We start from the raw sequence: 22262 nt of genomic DNA, 5'->3' as shown, positions 1-22262 counted from the left end.
AAAATGAAAACAGCATATCAAAATAGTGAGGTACAGCAAAATTGGTGCATAGAAGGAAATTTAAAGCTGTAAATGTCTAAATTAAGAAGGAAAAAAACCTCAAAAAAATCTAATTTTTTCCCTTAAGATACTGGAAAAAGAAGGAAAACCAAACAAAGTAAACAAAATGAAGGGATAGTAATATTAGAGCAGAAATTAATGAGAGTATAGAAAAATGAAGCCTAATGAAACCAAATGCTGGTTCTTTGAAAAGATCAACAAAATTGATCTGTTTTTGGTTAGATTAAGCAAGATAAAAAGGGAGAGGACTCAAAATACTAAAATCAGATTTTAAAGTGGGGTTATTACATTTTACCTTAGAGAAATACAAGGGATTAAATGAATACTGTGAACAATTGAACACCAGCAAATTCAATAACTTAGATGGAATTGACAAATTTCTAGAAAGACACAAACTATGAAAACTAACTGAAGAAGAAATAAAAACCTGATCAGACCCTTAACAAGTGAAGAAATTGAATTGGTAATTACAATAATGATAAAACTATCCAGAAGGAAAATGCAGGCTCAGAAGGTTTTACCTCTAAATTCTACCAAACAAACACATAAATAAAAAATAATATAAAATTTTCACCAAGTCTTCCAAAAAATATAAGAAGAGGGACCACTCCCCATCTCATTTTACAAGATCTGTATTACCCTGCATCAAAATCAGATCAAGCCATCACAAGAAAACAAAACTTTTTTGTTAAAATTTTTTATGTGTTCTTTTAATGACTTAGAGATTGTTTCCTTCTTCCTTTGTGTTCTCAAAGTCAAGTCTGGACCTCAGGGAATTAATCTCAATGCTGTCTGTGCTTTGTGTGGCTGAGTTCTGCCACACAGAAGCTGCCTGCTTGGTTGCTTTAAGTCTGTAGTGCACATTCTGGTGCTGCTTGTCCCAGACATCTGAAGCCTCGTCTCAGCTCACTGCTGGCTTAAATTTGGCTGGCTTCTCTGGGACCAGAGAGGGTTGGATTCTTCTTTTCCTTTTTCTTCTCAGGGTTTCCATCAGCTGCCAGGTGTTGGCCTTGAGGAAGTAGAGTTCATCAAACTTCATGCTGATGTCCTCGATGGACAGGTGTAGCAGGTCCCAGAAATCTGCCAGGTCCTGGGTTGGCATTGGGGTTGGCATTGGGGTTCATGTTTTGCTCACAGAGGCTCCAGAACTGTGGAATTCTGGGACATCAGTAGCTGGGCACGGCCCACAGCACTGAGGGCTTTTCTTAAGACTTCTTCAGAAAGGTGGTTCTCTTGTTTTCTTGTCCATCTGGCAGCACCAGCCTTTCAGCCACTTCTTCTCAGCCTGCAGTAGCTTCGAGAGCCAGTAGCCATCTTGGCAGCAGGCTCCTGGCTGTGCTGGTTCTGCAGGACACAGGAAGAGGTCACCAGCCAGGAGTCAGGTGGGGGCAGTGAGAAAGAGGAAACAGGTTCCAAATGTTTGAACTAGAGTAAGTAGGAAAATGGTCCCTGATAGGCTGTGGGGAGTGAGGGAGTGAGAGGCTAGAGAGATGACCACAAGTCTTTGACTTGGGTATGTGGGAAGAGGACAATGCCAGACAAAATATAAAGCCTTGAATCATAGAAAAATGTTGACTGTGGTGTCAAAGTGCAAGATTAAACTAATCTACCATTGTTTCATTGGCAAGGACACAGGAGACAAGCTGTGGAGCAGTGCTTATATAATAAAAGATAATCTAAAGAATGAAGAAAAAAGTCTCATGAATTTGGACACAAAATCCTCAACTAAATACTAGTATACCAAATCAAGAAATACTTACAATGAATTACACACCAGAAACAAGTGGAATTTAACCCAAAATACAAGTTTAGTCTTTAACATCTGAAAAAGTTAATATAATACATTATGTCAATAGGATAAAAGACAAAAATCACACGGTCATCTCAATGGATCCAGAAAAAACGTTTGACAAAATCTAACACACTTTCATGATAAAGACACTAAAAATATGAGGCATAGAGAAGAACTCCCTTGACATGATAAATGACCTCTGTCTAAATCCATAATTGAAATTATACTTAATATTGAAAGATTGAATAATTTCCCCCTCTGATCAGGAACAAGACAGGGATATTTGTTTCACTATTTATATTCATCATTGGAGTTTCTAGCTAGGGCAATTATTTAAGCAAGAGAAACTGACTGGAAATGAAGACTTTATTTCTATTCTGTATGAAACTGACTCTGTATATAGAAAATCCTAAGAAATCCACCAAAAAACTATTCAAAATAATAAACAAGATTAACAAGGTTGCAGGGTGCAAGATCTGTATACAAGATCAATTGTATTTTTATACATTTGCAATGAACAATCCAAAAATGAAATGAAGAAAGCAATTCCTTTTATATTAGCATCAAAAAGAATAAAATGTTTAGGAATAAATTTAACAAAGTAGGAGTAAAGGAACAAAATTTTGCTCTTAAAACTATAAAATGTTGCTGAAATAAATTTTAAAAGTTCCAGATGATTGTAAAAAACTCCCCATTTCATGGACAGAAACCTTAACATCATTAAAATGGCAATACTCCCTCAAATTGATCTACAAATGAAATGCCATTAAATATCAGAATCCAGCTGATCCTTTGTAGCAATAGACTAACTAATTATCGAATTCATATGGAATTGTAATGGACCCAGAATAGCTAATATCTGAGTACTCAGATATACCACAACAGATGGGCAGGGTTTCAGAGGAGAGAGAGCCGCACAGGGAGAGTACACCAAAGAGCCACAGAGAATCATCCTCAAATAGTCAACAAAGAGCTGATCTGCACATTCATTTGAAGAAGATTTCTGAGCCAGGGGAAAGAACTAATCCAAAACATTAGCAATAACAGTGCATGTCCTCACACAAGCCAGAAATTGCACCTGTTCCCATAAGCCAGATGGAAGACATTTACCATTCATGAGGCAGGCAGTACAGTAGAAGGAAGGCCTTACCTGAGTAGTGAGGAATCATTAGCCCTGGAGTGTCAAGTAATCCATAAAAATTAAAACCTGAAAGGATCAAATCATTTCCAAGTAAATGAATTGTATCCTAGCAGGAAGCTCAAAAAGATGGATATGAACACAAAAATAGCCATCATCCAAACCAGGTAAAATTCACAATGTTTCACAGCTGATCCTAAGTTAACAGGCATACACAAAAGTAGAGATTACAACCCATAAAGATGAGGGATGATAATCAATTTAATGTCCTAAAATGGGCATAGATTTTAGATTAGCTGAAAAGGATATGAATAAAGTTAATATCTGTTTTGCAATTATTGTACATGTTAAATGGAAACATGAAAGATATTAAAAGACTCATATAAGACTCCTAGATATGAAAATTGTGAAGTCTGAGATGAAAAGTACAGTGAATGATACAAACACTTGATTAGACATTTCAAAAGATAGCAGTAGCTACATAACAGTACAAACTGTTGAAAATAAAAGACAAGGAGAACAAGGCTGGTGTGACAGTGGCTCAGTGGCAGAGTTCTTGCCTGCCATGAACCTGGGTTCGATCCCTGGTTCCTGCAATGCAAAAAAAAATAAAATAAGGCAAACAAAACACAACAAAAAAGCAAAGAAAAGATCAGAAAGCTGGGGACATTGAGCAGCCAGAAATTATTGTACTTGTAGTCCCCAAAGAAAAAAGGTATACAAACATATTTGTAGAAATAATGCCTGAAATTTTTCAAATTTGATGAAAATTACAAACCCACAGCTCTTAAAAGCTCAATAAACTTCAAGAAGAAGAAAGAAGAAGAGAACTGTATCAAGTTAAATTATGAAAAAATTGCACCAAACCCTTAATAAAGAAAAAATATTAAATGCAACCAGAAAAACAGATGTACTATGGCTATGGATGGAACAATAAAGATAAAGGATTATGCCAGATTTCTCAGTAGAAACATTCTGAGAAGAAATGGAGTGCAGCAGCATTATTTAAGTACTGAAAGAAGAAAATAAAAACATAAACACTTAAACCTAAAATTTTATGTCCAGAAAAATATGTTCTAACACAAAATGGTTGAAATAATTTATTATAAGCTGTCCTTCACTATGGTAAATGCTACCTCTCCTTTAGGGAGGAGGAAAATTATATTAAATGGACATATGAATCTATGAAAAGAAAAGAAGCATAATGGAAATGGTATCTATATGTGTAAATATATATTTTTTATTATTCAAATTTCTTTAGGATATAATTGTCATGCACAAATAATAACAATGTTGTATGATGTTCATAACATATGTAAAGGTAGGTATGTATGGCAATAAAGCCCAAAGACCAGGAGGACGTGTAAGTATGCAAATGAGAGTCTGTTATAATATAGGCATTGTTAAAATATCACTCGCAGGTAGTCTGTGATAAAGACATATTATAAATGCTAGGGCAGACATTGAAAAAGCAAAACAATGTTACAGCTAATATACCAACTAAATTAAATCGTAAAATGTAGTCAATTAGTCCAAAAGATGGCAGATAAGGAAAAAAAGTATCCAAAGAACAGATGAGACAATTATAAATATTAAGTGGGAAAAGTAGATAACCAATAACAATATGATAGATTTAAGCCTAACAGTTTCAATAACCATATTAAAGATAAATTATCTAAACATCCCAATCAAAAGGCAGAGGTGGTCAGACTAGATAAAAATCAATACTCACATGTATACTCTTTAATGAAAATGTACCTTAAAATTAAAAATGCATGTAAACTGAAGGGAAGTGGGTGGGGAAAATATACCATGCTAGTCCTACTCAAAGAAAGTGATATTAATATCAAAGTGATTTCAGAGCAACTAATTTTACCAGAAATAAAAAAGAAATTTTATAATATTATATAATTTAATGTATTTGACTAAAAAAACAAAATCTAAATATTTGTGGATATAAAAGAGCTTCAAAATACAGAGGCAAAACTGATAGTACTACAAGGAGAAAGGAACCAATTCAAAATTATGATCAGATATTTCAAATTCATTCTCTCAAGAACTGTTAATAAATAGAAAATCACTGACAATACAGAAGATGTGAGAAGCACAATGTATTTTGAAGTAAACAAAAATGAAAACACAACACATCAAAATTAGTGGCTTGCAGCTCAAAGAGTCTTTTGCAGAATTTTTAAAAGCACTAAACAATATATTAGAAAAATAGAAAGACTTCTCATCAATGACCTTAGCTTCTTCACCTTGAGAAACTAGAACAAAGCAAATTATGAACAAAGTAAGCAGAATATAGAATATAATTTTTAAGAGAAGATACATTTAAACAAAGCAGACAAAAGAAGACCAAAGAAGACAGAAAGCAATAGTGTAAATGAATAAAACTAAAAGCTAGTCTTTTCAGAAAGTTAGTAACTTTGCTAAACTTCTAGCCAGACTGACAAAGAAAACAGAAAGAGTAGGCAGATACCAGTGTAGGAAACAAAAATAGGGGATACCCATTAGTGCTTGTTCAACATGCATAATAACCCTGACTCTATCCATGCTTTATGATGGAGGCAGAAGTGAGTTGCTCAGGTCAGTGGGGTATATTTGGCTCCTCCGCGGCTGAGCTGCAGAGTGTGGTGGGGCCCCAGCCGAGCATGGGCCCTTTAGACAGTAAGGCCTGCTGCCTCTGTACAGGCGCCATTTTCTCTGCAAGCGGTTTTCTCAACTCCTAAGTATAGAGGGAAGAGAAAGCAAACCGCCAGAGTCATGGGTCTCAGAGAGTATAAGAGTACTTGGAATGTGTGTTTCTGCCAAATATAACTAAAAGACATCTTTGATTTTATATTTTATTTCAGAGATTTTCAAATGTAAAAACTAATGAAGAACAACTTAGAATTCATGAAATAAAGGAAGTAGCAAGTTCTCTGTGTAGGCAAAAGAAAAGAGAGTCAAGGAAAAGATTAGGTGTTATATTTTTCCCTTCTCTGAGGAAATGTATTTCACAGTCTATACTGAAATCCTCCCCAAATAATAAAAAGAGTGTCTTTTATTCAGAGCAAAGAGAATCAATGATCAAGATGATTTTTATTGTGCTTAGATTTTTATTTGAATTTAATTGTCCTCTCAGTTCTTGGGGAAAATAATGCATTGAGGAGACAATGAAGTTAATCCATTTTTTAGCGAGTGTGAGAAAACTTCATGTAACAATTTTAAGAACCTTTTACATTTTAATACTGGGAAAATCTGGCACACCAGGTAAAGACATCATGTTGTTCTTTTTTTTTTTAAATGTATTTCTAAAGCTGTTTTCAACAAAATGATCTGTTCTTTAGCATTTCAATGCTTGTCAAATTAAGCTAGAGAGATAACGATATAATTGTAAAAGAAGTATATTTCAAACAATATTCTGAAAAATAATGGTCCATTTATTTCACTGCTATATAGAAACAATAAAAGTAGAAAAATTTAAAATTGTATCTGTCATTTTTATATATCATCTATTAATGCAATAAAATTCTAGTGACCAAGCCCATTTTCTTTGTGGGGAACTAATCCATGACTGTCTGGGATAATCCATAATCTGCCAATCAGATTATGGCAATGGTTGAAGAACACACAGAACTACAAAGTATTGATGCTGACAAAAAGTAAAAAGAGTTGCTGGTCAGCAAACCTATAAATTCAATGAACATATTGTTTTGGGGTTCCTTTAAAACTTCTAGTACAAGGCTGTACATATTCTGGCTGCCCAAGAATTCAGATGGATAAATAAACTGTTCCAAACAATTGCTGGAGTGGGATACCACAGATTTCTTATGACCTAAGCCAACATGTGCAGGAGAAAAAATTCCCAGATACAGCTGCTCAAATATAGTTTTGCATAAAGCTATATTCTTGAGTCCCTGAAGGGCAATCCCACAAGGCAGGTGCTTCAAGCAGAATTTATCTGACACTAGGTGCATCATTTACCCTCATCTCAACCACTCCTACTTTCTCATGAGGAGGAGTCTCCTTACAGTCAGTATTAAGGGTCAAGGCAATTAGAAATTGAATGTCTAGGAAATAGTCTCTTTGTTAGTCTTTTTATTAGATTATGAGATATACTCTCTTTAAAGAAATGGTCCAACCAAGTGTTTTGCCAAAATGAGGCTGACACTTTCTTAAGAGAATTAGTATTGCAAAAGTGTATGTTTGTCAAAAATAGACAGCACAATAATACCTAATTGTAATGTAATTATGTTAAAACACTGAATGAAGCTGCATCTGAGCTATAGTTTTTTTGTTTGTTTGTTTGTTTGTGTCTTTTGTTTTTTATTATTATTTTTATTTTTTCTCTATATCTTTTTTTGTTGTTTTGCTAGTTCTTTTCCTAAATTGATGCAAATGTACTAAGAAATGATGATCACACATCTATGTGATGATGTTAAGAATTACTGATTGCATATGTAGAATGGAATGATTTCTAAATGTTGTGTTAATTTCTTTTTTCTTTAATTAATAAAAAAAAGTGTATTTTTGTCATGTTTGCTTATGTCCTCTTGCATCAGTCCCCATTGTGTTGGTGGGGCCAGCATCCAGTTCATACTCTAGAATTGAACTGTTGTCTTTGATTCTTTTCTACTCTATTTTGCTGTTTTAGAGATTGTGTTGTTATCCTGAAGGAGATAAACAGGGAAGAATGTTAATCATCAAAATAAATCTAGCATTTTTAGAAACAGTTGGGAAGTGTTGAGTTGTTTAAAAATATAATCATAAATCCATGAAGACTGAGGCTGTGATAATGAGGTAAAGAAGAAAAGGAGAAATTTGAATTGTATTTAAAAAACAAACAATCCACAGGACTTTGTGACTTTTTGGACAAAAAAACTGAGGAGAAGTTTGTTAAGAATATTTTGAAGGTTTGGATGCATGAAGGTCAGAAAGATCAATTAGCCACTAAGAGAGGTCTTACAAGGGAGGAGAAAAAGTCAGTGAGTCCTATTTTAGCCAAATGAGTTAAATTCAAGCAGAAAAACTGAAATTTAGAAAACAGAGCAGAACTCTACAGAAAAGTCACATTTGGAGCTGGTGAGAGACAGCTCTGAAACCTGGCTTGGTCTCTTCTGGGATGGGTGCCCTTGTGCAAATCCCTTCTATTCTGTGGACCACGATTTTTTTTTATTTGCACAATTGAGATGTCACAAATTGCTCCTTCACAAATGTCAGACCCTGCAAAAAGTGTCTGAGGGCTCTCATTCCTCTGACTCCCTCCTCTTTATTCTTTATAGACGTGTTCTTCAATGAATCTCTTGCATATCTAATTCTGTATCCTCTACTGCTTTGCAGAAAGCTCAAACTAACACATGCACAAGTGGTGCTAGGAATTGTCTAAGAAAACAGCTGGTAAGATACTGCTTTGGGATTGGCTTCTCACTCCCCAATGCACAAAAAAGATGCCACCCTGTCTTATAAGTGAGGTATGGATATTCACTGACACTAGGTAACAGGAAAACTGATAAGACGTCACCAGTGGTGACTTAGGGAAACATCTTGGTAAAGGAGAATGCACTTGCAAGTGTGATGAGTCAGGCATATGGAGCAGAAATGCTTATATTGGAATTGTCTGTTAGACTCATGTTTCACTGATACACTGCAAAGAGATAAAGAGAAGCTGATAATCATTACAAAGGAAAAAAAAATGAATAAAAGCTTAGTGCAAGAGCCAGTGACCTCTGTAGTTGTTTACAAAGAAGCCCTTATATCTGGTTCAGGCACAGCTGAGGAGCAAACTGAGGATTTGATGGAGTCACAGAGCTTCTAAGATATGTAAACGCTCAGCTAAAGGCAAGGAGGTAGCTCAGGACCCTAGGAAACCTTGTAGCCCTGAAATGGGGGATAAGGATACCTAGATCAATGCCCCTAAGGACACTGACCTCCTCTACCCACCCTCCGAGTGTACAGAGGCAGACAGCACTTCTCTAGTGAGAGCCAGGATTTCCCTCGGGCTGGAAGTGGCTGCTTCTCAAAGCCATTGTGGCCTCTTCAGGGTCTGCTCCCGTCATTTGCTGGTTTGCAACAGCAGCTCAGGGTGCTTGATCTGCATGGAGTTTTACAGAGTTTAGAGAATATTACATCCAATAAATAGAAGGATATAAGTATGGGTAAAAAAGGTTTTGCTTATTAACTGCACCAGAAAACAAAGAAGGAATAAAGTTTAAGGAATTAATTAATCAAAAATAGTGCGCATTTATATAGGATGCACAGGACTGTGTTAACTATTAACTCATTGCCTGTCCTAATAAAGTTGTAAGATGTCTATTGGATCTGTATATCCCACAGAGCATCATATTGATCCGCTACATCAGGGATCTGCAGCCTCTGGGACAAATATGGTCCAACCACCTGTGTTTTATTGGAACACATCCCCATGCATTCATTTACATATTGTCTATAGCTATTTTTACATTACAAAAGCAGAATTGAGAAGCCATGACACACACTGTACACAAATACTAAAATATATATGACCATTTAGAGAAAAATTTTCCAACCCCTGCTCTATATCTATGACAGGGCCTGATGAGACAAGATGAGCAAAAGGTGGCTAGGGTGCTGGAGGCTTGGTAATATACATTTACTCCAGGGCTTGGCACACTATCTTATGTAGTTTTAGGGACCTGCCCTTCAGTAAAGTTTGCAGAAGTCTAGTGGTTGAGGGTGTGCAGAATATCTCCTCCAAAATAAAAGACAAATTGCTAAATCATAAGTCCCCTACCACAATACAGGGAGTGCAGTGTTTGGTAAGTTGGCCATTTTGGTTCTAGAGGTAACACATTCCACACGGAGCTGACATCATCAAGTGATGATAAACATGTGGTGCAGCTATGACTCACATACTATGCTTCTAGGAAATTTGGTAAATTTGGTTTAATGTACATTTTGAATGCTTTTTTTTAAATTAATTCCATGAAAGATTTCAGTTTTGGAAACAAACAGGTTTGGAAAAGAAAAAATTTTCTCAGTCCACCAGTGAAATAAACCCATTCAATGTAAATATAATCCAAACTATTGCAGTTGTAATCATTTTAGCATACTTTTACTCTTTGAAGCTTCCTGAATATAAAATATATGGTCAACTTACCTATGAGTTCTTAAAAGGTCATATATGAAGTTATTCATTGCACTTTTCTTTTTTCTTTTTTGGCACCAGGGGATTGGAAGCAAGCTATGATCACATATGAGTCAGTCAGGGCAGAGTTTAGCATCACTTACTCTATTTGGAAACATACATATCCTATGACAATGAGAGTCCACTACTATATTTATAACCTAGAGAAATGTGCACATATATACCAAACATTGCAATGGAAGAACAGATAACTACATGGAGATATTGTGATTCAATGGAATATTAAAGGCAATGGAAATGAATAAATGAATTACCTTAATCATCATGGATGAGTCTTAAGTGTAAGTACTGGGGAAGAAAAACTGGTCACAAAATATTTCCAGTATATTTCCATTTAAAAAAGAGCAAAAAAAAAATAAATAAATAAAAAATAAAAAAGAGCAAAACTGGCAAAATTACACACATATAAGTAAATACACAAAAATAAATCACCTATATAGAGAGGGATAGAATAAAAATGAGATCTGTTAGCAAAATTGTTTCAGGAATATGATTAGCTCTGTGGGAAAGGGATGAAAAATACAAAGCAGAAGAGGCACAGGGCAGTTCATAGAATAGAGTAATGTCATTTTTCTTAACCTGAATGTTAGGAACATGATGTCCCTTTTATTACCCTTAAAATATCCATCTCTACTTTATAGGCCTTCATGAGCCTGTGCTATGCTTTATAATATATCTATAAAACAGCGCTTGGGTTAAATGCTAGATTATTTGTGAGAATTTTTAGAGACAAATATGGTTAAAAAGTATAAGCAATATTCACCTGCTTAACTTGATTTAATTTTATACCTAATTGCTGCTACATGCAGGCTATCCACTAACCAGAAAGAAATTAAGTTTCAGTAGAAAGTGCGTGTTATTCAATTTCACAGTAAAAACCCTTAGGTAACACTTTTCAGTCTTGGCCATCTGGTCTGCTGAAGGAAAAGTAATGGAACAATTGTATCTTCTGAACTATTTCCTCCAAATAAACACCTACCACTGAAATTCCATTATTCTTCCCATCCTAATTACTGTAATGCACTTTTTCTCCTTCTAAATTATGATTAAAAATACCAAATCTCACTCAAAAATATGACTACTGTTTGCAAGATATTTCCCTATAAAGCTAGAACAAACCAAGACCAACCAGTGAGTGGAAAATGGCAAAGTGTATTGCTGTTGGGGATATTAGAATGCACTTCACTTCACCAATATTCTCAATGATAGCAAAGTCAAACTTACGACCAAAAAAAGCAGAGCTATTTGTCATAAGGAAGACCTTGGCAGAGAAGATAACACACAAAGTGGCACCCCTCCATACCATGGGTGGGTGGGACCCCAGCAAGCTCTAGCTTCCATGTAGCTGGTCCCTGTTCAGCACCTCTCCCGTTCCCCCCAGGGACCTTTCAGGCATGCTTGTGCACCTTCCTCGGGCCTCTTGGCCCTCAGGCCTCTTCTCCAGCCTCCACAGCCTTGACTCTTTGAGGATGATGATGCCTCCAGTAAACTGAGAAATTAGATCACAGAGGCTGCCCCGCCACCACCACCACTACTATTTCCCACCTACTAACTTAACTCCATGATACCTACTCCTTATCAGCCCCACCCCTGGTCTCAAAAGATTGGGTCAGCCTTCTTTTACAAGGCCACCCTCTCCCTTAGAGTCCTATCAGTCCCCTGTCTTTGCTATTATTGCATCCTTTCTACTCTCTTTCTCCTCAGCCCATAGACTTGATAAAAATCCTTCCAATTCAAAGTAAAAAAAATTCAATAAAAATGCACACACACATACACACCCCTCCCTTTAACCTCTTCCAACCACTGTCCATTGCTCTTCTAAGTTATGACCCTTCAGATCATCTTTTTTTTTAACATTCGCATCACTCCAGCCAAAGAAATAAAAAAGAAAACTCATTACATATTATACCCCTTACCCTTCCCTCTCATTGACCACTAGTATTTCCATCTGCTCAATTTGTTTTAACCTTTGTTCCTCCTATTATTAGTTTATTTTTATCCATGTTTTTAACTCATCTGTCCATATCCTAGATAAAAGGAGCAACAGACACAAGGTTTTTATATTCACAGTCACATTGTAAAAGCTATATCATTATACAGTCATCTGCAAGAAACATGGCTACTGGAACACTGCTCTACAGTTTCAGGTACTTCTCTGTAGTCACTCCAATAAACCAGAAACTAAAAAGGGTGTACCTATACAGTGCATAAGAATAATCTCCAGGATAACCTCTCAACTCTGTGTGAAATCTCTCAGCCACTGACACTGTATTTTGTCTCATTTCTCTCTTCCCCCTTTTTGTCAAGAAGGTTTTAGCAATCTCTTGATGTTGGGTCCCAGCTCATCCTAGGATTTCTGCCCCATGTTACCAGGGAGATTTACACCCCTGGAGTCATGTCCTACATGGAGGGGGAGGGCAGTGATTTCCATGTGCTTCCTCAATTTCATTCAGTCCTCAACACTGACTCTTGCCTCTCCCTCCCTCACTCCCCTGAAACATGCTATCATTAAAGTCACCAATGACCTTGATGTTTCCAAATTCCATGGAAACTTTTTTATCCTTATCTTTTGTATTTGACACATTTGCCTTTTCACTGCTTCTTGAATCTCTCCATTTCCTTTGTCTCCATGTCCCCTGGTTCTCCTCCTGTCTCACTGACTATCCCATTACTGATCCCATTGTGAAACCACATGTCCTCTCCTTCTGGAAGCTTCCATGACATCCTGGGCTGAACTACTGTGATTTTCCTCTGTGCTCTCTGAGCACTCTGGCCCTTACTAAATTATATCAAAATTCTCTGTTTGTGCTTTTGTTTCCCCCATTAAGTGAGAAGGCTCCAAAAGGAAGTGGCTGTGCTCATTCATCTTTCTACCCTCAGCACTTGTTACAGAGTACACCACTCACAGGTATGTAATCATGTTCAACCATCTCAGGCAAATGTTAAAGACAAAGTAGATTGATTGTCATCATAACAGTTTATTTAGGATTTCATTTTACTGCACACACATTGTTTCTCATTTATTCAGAGCCCCAGATTCTAAAGGGAGTCCAGGTTATGAAATTGACCTGTGGTGAGGACAATTGAGATTAGAGCTCTACTTTCAAAGAGAAACTTCCAAGCCCTATTCAATTAAGATCTTCCTTGGTCCACTTTTTTAGCTTGCACCATGTGACTATCTTCTATTGATCTGCCCTTGTGTTTGTTTGTGGGTGCTCAGTTCTTACTGAACAGAATGTGGCACACAAATTATGCAGCCAGCTCTGCTCTTAAGCAATTCTGTGTTCACCATTGGTAATCCTTTCCTATATTTGTAACTGCAGTGGTTACTATGTAGACCAAAGTTACACACATTTTTCCCTAGGCTTTTTTTTTTTTTTTTACATAACAACATGGGAATTCTGGAACTCCTGTGAGCCCACACTACAATAATTTTCATAGGAGAGTTATTATGTTATAAGTGCATGGAATCTCTAATCCAACATATCTTACATTGTTGCCATAACCTCAGCCTCTCTACACCAACCCAGCATTTGAAATAGAATTGCTACCTTTTCCTCCGTGGTCCTTATTCATACACAAGGACCCTGACTTTGGATTCTGATTCTGATCTGGAAAATTCCATACCCAATGGTGAGGAGCCTGGCAATGTTCTTGGGGTGTGTTTTCCCCTTTACCTTGCCTTCTTGTCCTGGTGGTTGCCCCACTTGGATTTGACCCAGGTTCACTGTTCCAGTCCTTTATGAAAGAGCCATATATCAACAATTGCATATAGCTCTTTCCTTCTTCTCTCATATAGCCCAAAAGACTTTCTCATAACACTTCCCATCCCCTTAACCCCTGTAATAAATTGAGCTTCAGATATGACTACAGGCTTGCAGTTTCCTTCAATCAGCCATCTCTGCCTACAGGCCCAGAATGTAAGGGATAGGTCATGCTAAACCTGTTCTACTGTTCCGACTGGAATTAGTCCCCTTGAAGTATATCTCTGGGCTTATTTATCTAGAGATTCCTATTGGTCCTTCTCTTCCTGTGTCTCATCAGCAGGAGACATGGTCAGGGCTTTTGGCTGCTCATCTGAACGTTCATTGTCTAGAGCAGAAATCAGCAAGCTTTTTCTGTAAAGGCTAGATAGTAAACATGTTCAGATTTGTGGGTCATATGGTCTCTGCCGCAACCACTCAACTTTGCCATTGTAGCATGAAAGCAAACAATATATTAACAAATATGCATAACTGTGTTCCAATAAAACTTTATTTACAAAAATAGACAGGGGCTATAATTGGCCCAAGGACTGTTTGCCTATCTCTGGCCTAACCTTAAACACCAGCAGCTGGAAATGATTATTTGGTTCTTCAGTAGAGACATCTGCTTTATGGAACTGAGTTTCATTCCCTTGAAAGTTCCTTTTCATTGATACAATTTTGCATGACATGGTTATTAAGGATGACTTCTATGGTTAGAATAGAACACAATCTGCCTGAAGGCATTTAAGATCAACTAGAACTATGTTTCCATACATTGGCCAACATTTTATTTTGTGTGTCAACAGATATACTGTGACTCTTGATCACCATTTACCAAGGCCACACTTCCCTAAGGCAAAATTTTAGGTGACTAGGGCATTGTTGCACCACCTAACCTGAATACATTGTTGTTAGGTTGGGTTTCTGCAATGACATAAGTGGTTTCATTTCCATGACACCATATGTCCTGGTACACATCTTAACAGCCTGTGTTAGAAGTAGAATGTTTCCATGTCTCTCCTGTCCCTTCTTTCTACCTCTGATCACCAGAAGAGACCAAGCCCTAGATTTCTGTGGTTTCTGTGACATGTTCCTGAGGTAGGTTTGGTATAGAGAAGAAAGGAAGCACAACAGTATGGTGGAAGGAGAACCGATTTTGGAGGTAGAGAAATCTGGCTTCAACTCCCAGTTCAGCTCACAATTTCAGCTTCTTCATCAGTGACCTAGGGATAATATTCTTGATACCTGCCTCACAGAACTGTTGGGAAGATGGTGTAACATAAAGCATGTAAAAGTACTTGGTGAAGGTTAGTTCAGTCATTTTGGCTTGACCCCTTCCTGCTCCCAATTGTCATAGTCCAACAGAGCAGTTGGGAAAGAGGGATCTCTAGCTGAGACATGACTAGTCTCCCCTTTAAAGGATGGCAAAAATAAAACCTTACCTCTAACTGCAGCACTTTGGATAGACTTAGGCTTAAGTGTCTTCCCAAACACTATCTCATCTATTCTTATTACAGTCCTTTTGAGGAAAGCAGAATTGATACTATTACACCCACTTTTCAGATAAGAAAACTGAGGGAAAGAGTCACTAACTGATTGCCTGGCTGTATAGTGAAGAACCTAGAACTAGAACCTGGGTCTCTTGAACCTAAACTAGAGTCTTCACAAAATTATGTACCTTGCCACTCACAGAAAGAAAGACCCACTAGGATTTCTACCCCCAGTTCTATTTTTCATTTAAAAAGACTTCTTTGGAACACAAGTCAGGATGCTATGCATCTGGCTCTTCTTATGACATCTTTTGCCCTGATTCTTGTCAATTTCCTCCCTAGAAACTACATTTAACCCAGAAGAGGCTCATAAAGGTGTGTGGGAGTAGGGAGGAGGGAAGGAGAAGCAATTGCTCTCATCACTAAAATAAATGCCAAAAAGAAAAAAGCTATCTAATTAGGAGCCCATTTTCTTTTGAGAAGAGAAGAAAGTGAAAGCAAGATCCTGGTTCAGTTGTGTGTTTGCTCAAGTGCTGTTTTTTTCTTTGAAAGTTCGGGAAATGTCCATGAGATCATCATAGAAGCCATAAAAGTGTACCTCCACCGCTCATAGGGCTTTGTGATGAGACAATGTCTTCCTGGCTATCAAACCAAAGTTGCTAGTCTCATCTAGAAGAATATTAATTCTTATCTACTGGCCAAATCAGATGTGAGTCTGAAGAGCTGATAAATATCCAAGTGGTCACAAGTCAACACAGCACACAGCTTTTGTGTGGTCATCAAAAGCATGGTCCAAGGAGTGGGTTAGTTTGTGTCCCATTTTAATAACGTAGAACTGGCTGTCTTAGACCATTGCTAGTGGGTGTAGATAGCAGGAACATATATATGTCATATATATAAATGTCATATTTGTGACTAATATATATGACACATGTTAGTTCCTACCATCTTATTTTCATTATTGTTATCATATATTCAGTGTTTGAGTAGGGGGTAAATTTGCATGGCTAAAACAAAATCCATTAAAAAGCATAAAAATGGAACACCTCCTCACCCTTTTGCCAAGTCTCCCTTCACCATAACTAACCATTGTCACATGTTATATTCCATCAAATCTAAGACCCCTTCAATTTGAAGATGAGCCATTATTTAATGTACCACCAAGAAAGAAAATAATGTGATTAATTGTCATTCTAAAATATCATTTGATAGGAAGACACATTCTTATTTCACAGATGTTGAGATGTGAAAAAATGCATAACGTAGACTCAATAAACTATTGATATTTCTTGATTTATGTTTCCTAATTTCTTTCTGAATGTGCAAGCAACTGTGAGTATAGATATCAGTTCTATACCCTATGATAGGAAAGAGTATATTATGTTCTGTTCATAGTCACTTAATAAAGTCTATCTTGGCGATCTTGACCTATAATTGCATAAAGATCTCCCCATTCATTTTTCCAGTTGCATAGTATTTTATTAAATGAATGTGATACAATTTATTTAGTCAGTCCTCTATTGTTGGACATCTTAGGGTTGTGCCCTATCTTGCATAGTTCAAATAATACTGTAATGAGAAGACTTGCATGTACATCATTTCCCAAGGTGACAAGTATTTCTATAGGATACAGTCCAAAAATTGAAGGGCTGGGTAAAACAGAATGGGTTAAATAGATTATGCACTTGTAATTTTGATGAAAATTGCTTAAATGTTTACCATAGAGCGTTATACCAATTTATCCTCCCACAATTAAGGTATGAGTATACCTGTTCCCCACAGTTTTGCCAGTAGGCAGTTGGTAGGAGTGTGTGTGTGTGTGTGTGTGTGTGTGTGTGTGTGTATGATACACAAAAATATATCATAGAAAAAAGAAAGAGTTTCTTAGCACAGTTTTATTTTATATTTCTCATATTATGAGTGCAGCTGAACATCTTTTCATAACTTTAAGAGCCATTTGTATTTATGTTTCTGTGAACTAGTTTATATTCTTTTCCCATTTTTCTATTAGGTTATTGTTCTTCTCATTGATTTTTCCAGGGAGATTTGTACATTATCTGTAATGTGGGTGGCAACTTTTCTTCTAGTTTATCATTTGTCTTTTACTTTGTTTATTGCATTTTTTTGCTATGCAGAGATTTTAATCTGATTTTAATATAAATAGATCATCCTTTTCTTTTTTGGATTCTGGGACTTGAGTCATAGTTAAAAAGGCCTTTCTCACTCCAAGGTTACCCAAGAATTCCCCCATATTTTCCTGTAATAGTGTTTTAAGATTTCACTTTTTTTCATTTGAATTTTTTTAATCAAATTTGGAATTAATCAATCCATCTTTTCCCACACTGGTTTGTGATGCCCCCTTTATAATAAATTCCTATGTGCATCTGTTTCTGTCTCTAGACTTTCCAATCCATTCCATTGGTCTTGGGTCCTCTTATTTATGTATGTATGTATGTATGTATGTATGTATCTATCTATCTATCTATCTATCTATATATATATATATATATATATATATATATATTATTTTTTTTTTGTATGGGCAGGCACCAGGAATTGAAACTGGGTCTCCGTTATGGCAGGTGAGAATTCTACCTGCTGAGCCACCATCACACTGCCCCCAACTATATTTTTTTTAATTAAAATCCAGTTATAATTTCAGAGGTGCAGTCTAAGGGTCACTCTTGAGGACAGGCCACTCTTTTTTTAAAAACTGTTTTTATTGTTAAATATAACATACACACAAAGAAAAGAAAGAAAAACTATGATTTTCAAAGTACACTTCAACAAGTAGTTATAGGACAGATTTCAGAGTTTGTTATGGGTTACCCTTCCACAATTTCAGATTTTTCCTTCTGGCCACTCCAAAACACTGGTGGCTACAAGGAATAAATTTTTCTTTTTTTTTTTTGTCAAAAATAGCATACATATATAAAAGCAATAAATGTCAAAACACATTGCAACAATTTGTTGTAGAACAGATTTCAGAGTTTGCTATGGATTACAATTCCACAATTTTAGGTTTTTACTCCTAGCTGCTGTAAGATACTAGAGACTAAAAGAAATATTAGTGTAATGATTCAGCAATCATACTTGTTTGTTAATCCCTACCTTCTCTGTACAACTCCACTATAACCTTTGATCTTTTTCCCACTCTTTAGGGGTTTTTGGGCTATGCCCATTCTAACTTTTTCATTTTGCAAGAGGCTGTCGATAATATGGGTTAGGGGGATGGAACTAGTTGATGTTCTAGAGAGACTGGCCCTCTGCATTTCAGGACTTATCTGGTCCAGGGACCCATGTGGAGGTTGTAGGTTTCTAGAAAGTTATTCTAATGCATGGAATCTTTGTAGGATCTTATATATTGCCCTAGGTGTTCTTTAGGATTAGTTGCAATGGTCTTGGTTTGGCAAGTTATGGTACCTAGCAATATCTAACTGAAGCTTGCATAAGAGTGACCTCCAGAGTAGCCTCTCGACTATTTGAACTCTCTCAGCCACTGATACCTTATTTGTTACATTTTCCCCCTTTTGGTAAGGATGGAATTATTGACCCCATGGTGTGGACTGGCCACTCTTAAAGCTCCTACCTAAAAACTTACTTTTGAAACAATCTGTCCTGTTTTATAAACTGTGCAGTAAAAAAAATACAACAGGAAAAATGTGCTGTACTCAAGGAAGATCTCAGGGAGCACTTGATAGAATAGTAATATTGATCATCACAGATTTATCACTTACAGCTTCACACATCAGAACCCAACATAGCAATGGCCAATGCCTCTTAACAACAAAGTCCACTGCTCAAACACCCCAGTCCCTACATAGCCTCCTTCTGCAGTCTAAGACTTAACTGTACCCAAACTGGATTTCACCCATCTTCCTCTTCCTCTTATCTCTTTGACTCCATTCTGACTTCCCAATCTCCTGTCTTGCCCTCACATGGCTTGCTTTCATCTTTCAGGTCATGATGACTTAGCTCAACTCCACCTCCTTCCACTAACCTCACTACCAACATCCTGGCACAAACCACCAACATCTCTCTTCTGGTCATAGCCTCCTAACTGGTCTTCCTTCCTCTAGTCTTGCCCTCTCTAATCTAGTCTCCATTTGCAGACAATGATATTTTCAAAGCAAAAATCTGGCCATGGCACTGTATTACTTAAATCATTTCAGTGGCTGCCCACTGCTTAGGATAATGGCCAACATCTTTGACAGGGCTAGAAGGTCCTGCATGATCTGGCCCTTGATTTTTCCACCCTCATTTTACCCCCCTACTTCCCTTTACTCTCTCTGTTTCAGTCGCACTAATGTCCCTTAAGTTCTGCAAACACATTTTTTTGCCTGCTGTTCCCTCTGCCTGGAATTCCCTTCTTCCCATTTTTTTCCACTATTCATCTCTCAGACCTCAAATCCAGCACCACTTCCTTAATGTTTACTGTTTTAAATCTCCCAATCCTATGTTCTTTCCTTTTTTATGGTACTTATCTAGGTTTATATATATTTATCTGTATTGTTATTTGATTAATATCTGTGTCTCACAAGCACCATAGGAACAGGGGCCATGTCTTTTTAAGCTTTCCCCCAGTATCTAGCATGGTATCTGGCCCAGCACACAGAAAGATGCCATAAACTATTGAGTCTATTAAAATGGTGTTAGTGCCCAATAACATATTTTGACTTATCATTGAGTAGCCATTTATTCATCAGTGATTTTGCTACTCCCATTTACGAGTACCCTTAGTATGTACAAATCACTGAAGTAGGAGGAATAAAGAAGTACTCAAATTCTTCCACTGAAAATTTTGTCGGTAGCTTCTTTCAACATGTGGTCAACAGGCAGACATCCAACCCAGAAGCAGGGGAACTGGTTGAATAAGTTCTGTTTCCATATGATTTATAGATCAGAATATGGGTCTAGCCAATAATCTAAGTGATGTCAAGCCTTCAGGGAGCTTGTCACTCTGATTTAGTTATCAAGAGACCTACATTGCCCCTCACTGCCAGCCCCATTTCCTGGCTTCCCTATCAGCCCTGCTTTCACCTTCTCCTGCTGAGCCACCATCACACTGCCTGACTTTTTCCTTGGGTCTCTTGGATCCTTGCTCTGGAAGAAGCCAGCTACCATGTTGTGAAGACACTCAAGCAGCCCTGTGAAAAGAACCACATGGAGAAGAACTCAGACCTCCAGCCAACAGCCAGCACCAACTAACCATCCTGTATGAGTGAATCACATTGGGTGATGACAGCCCTAGCTGACATAGAAGTGCAACTTCATGAGACAGCCTGGACACACAAACCACCCAACCAAGCTACTCTTAACTTCCTGACAAACAGAAACCATGAGAGACAGCAAATATTTATTGTTGTTTTAAACCACTAAGCTCTGGAGTGATTTGTTAGGCAACTTTAGATACAGGATATAAAGACAAAAACTGGGACCCAGTGCCTGATCTGTGTCTTTACTATTCTGAACACATGATCTTTCTTTTTCCCTTATTAGTCCCTTTTCTCTGTTGCTTCCTGTGAACCACTCTATTTAGGAAGGAATTTATGTCCTTTATCTGGGCTCCCTTTATAATGTATACATATATCTACACTAGTCTCTATAGGTGCAGTACAGCGCAGTGGCTAATGGCATCAGCTCTGGAGACTCAGTGCCTTTGTTCAAATCCCTACTCTGCTATTCACTACCTGTCAGACCTTCGGAGAGAGATCTAACCTCTGTGTGCCTTAATTTTCTCACCTGTAAAGTGGACATAATAATGGTATCTATTTAATAGGATTGTTTCCAGAGCTTAATCCAAGGCCTGGCACATAGGAAACCGTAAAAAATTGTTATTATTATTATTATACTAACCATGCTGTTTTGATTTGGGGGTTTCATGTCTCATTTCCTCTCCAGACTGTGATGCCATTTATCTTCATTCTGTCAGCTGTCCAGGGCCACCCAGCACATGGCAGGTGACCAACACAGGTATGTCTTACTAGGGTTGCCTCTGAGGAGGTGAAGGCAATTTTATGATCCGGAGCTTGAGTTACAGGAGGATAGAGCAGAGATATTGTTTGTAGTACAAGAGAGGGACCAAACAAAACAGAAGGCAGAGCCAAGATTGGAGCAGAAGGAAAAGGAAGAGCTTTTCCAGCTGCCCAGAGCCATGAGCCTGGTGGAAGAGCCTGGCAAAGTTGTCCAGATCCTTGCATGAGGGCTTCCTCTTGCCTGCCACTTACTCTTCTTCCAGTTGCCCTGCTTAGCGCTCGGCTTCTGTCGGGACCTTCTGAATGTGAAAGACCCTCAGTTGTTGCTGGCATGGGTGGGGCCTTGTATGATTCTCTTAAATGCACTGTTTGGTTTCTCCATCTGGAAGCTAAGGAGAATAATCACAGTTAAGACTCAAGAATGTTGAGAGTTATATGTGCTCAAGCTAGTAAAGCAAGTAGCACTGATGGCAGACTTAGAAAGAATCAGATAAATGTTGGTCCTTTGCTTGGCAAAAATATCTTAGTGAAAACAATGTGGCATTTCTTTGTGTCTTGATGCCAAAGAATTTCCATGATTCTCAAGCTTTTCTGCTTCATTTGCAGAAAGAACCAAGCCATGTTTGTGTGCATGGGTGCACAACACACACACACACACACACACACTTCTTTCTGGAAGAGGTTAACTATTGTGACCAGTACAATTAGCCCCTTTCCATCTAATAACAACCCCATCTAAGGAATTCACAACCATTAATTAGAGACACCTGGCAATCTTGTGAGGGAGGAAAATTATCACTCAGACTCTACACGCGTGTGAACCAAGTTGTTCTGGGGTAACCTCAGTCACAAAACCTGGGCCTGAGCAGGAAGAGAACAGGATGGAGCCTGCC

The 22262-nt window shown here is 37.5% G+C and overlaps 1 pseudogene; it reads right to left on the bottom strand.

The window, feature by feature from the left end:
* Positions 1-778: 778 nt before the first annotated feature.
* Positions 779-20518, bottom strand: LOC143651337 (disks large-associated protein 4 pseudogene; annotated as a pseudogene).
* Positions 20519-22262: the final 1744 nt, after the last annotated feature.

Source organism: Tamandua tetradactyla, chromosome 12 (assembly GCF_023851605.1).
Source record: "Tamandua tetradactyla isolate mTamTet1 chromosome 12, mTamTet1.pri, whole genome shotgun sequence".
Taxonomy (NCBI): Eukaryota; Metazoa; Chordata; class Mammalia; order Pilosa; family Myrmecophagidae; genus Tamandua; species Tamandua tetradactyla.
The sequence above is the reverse complement of the archived record's forward strand: the minus strand, read 5'-3'. Positions and strand labels throughout refer to the sequence as shown.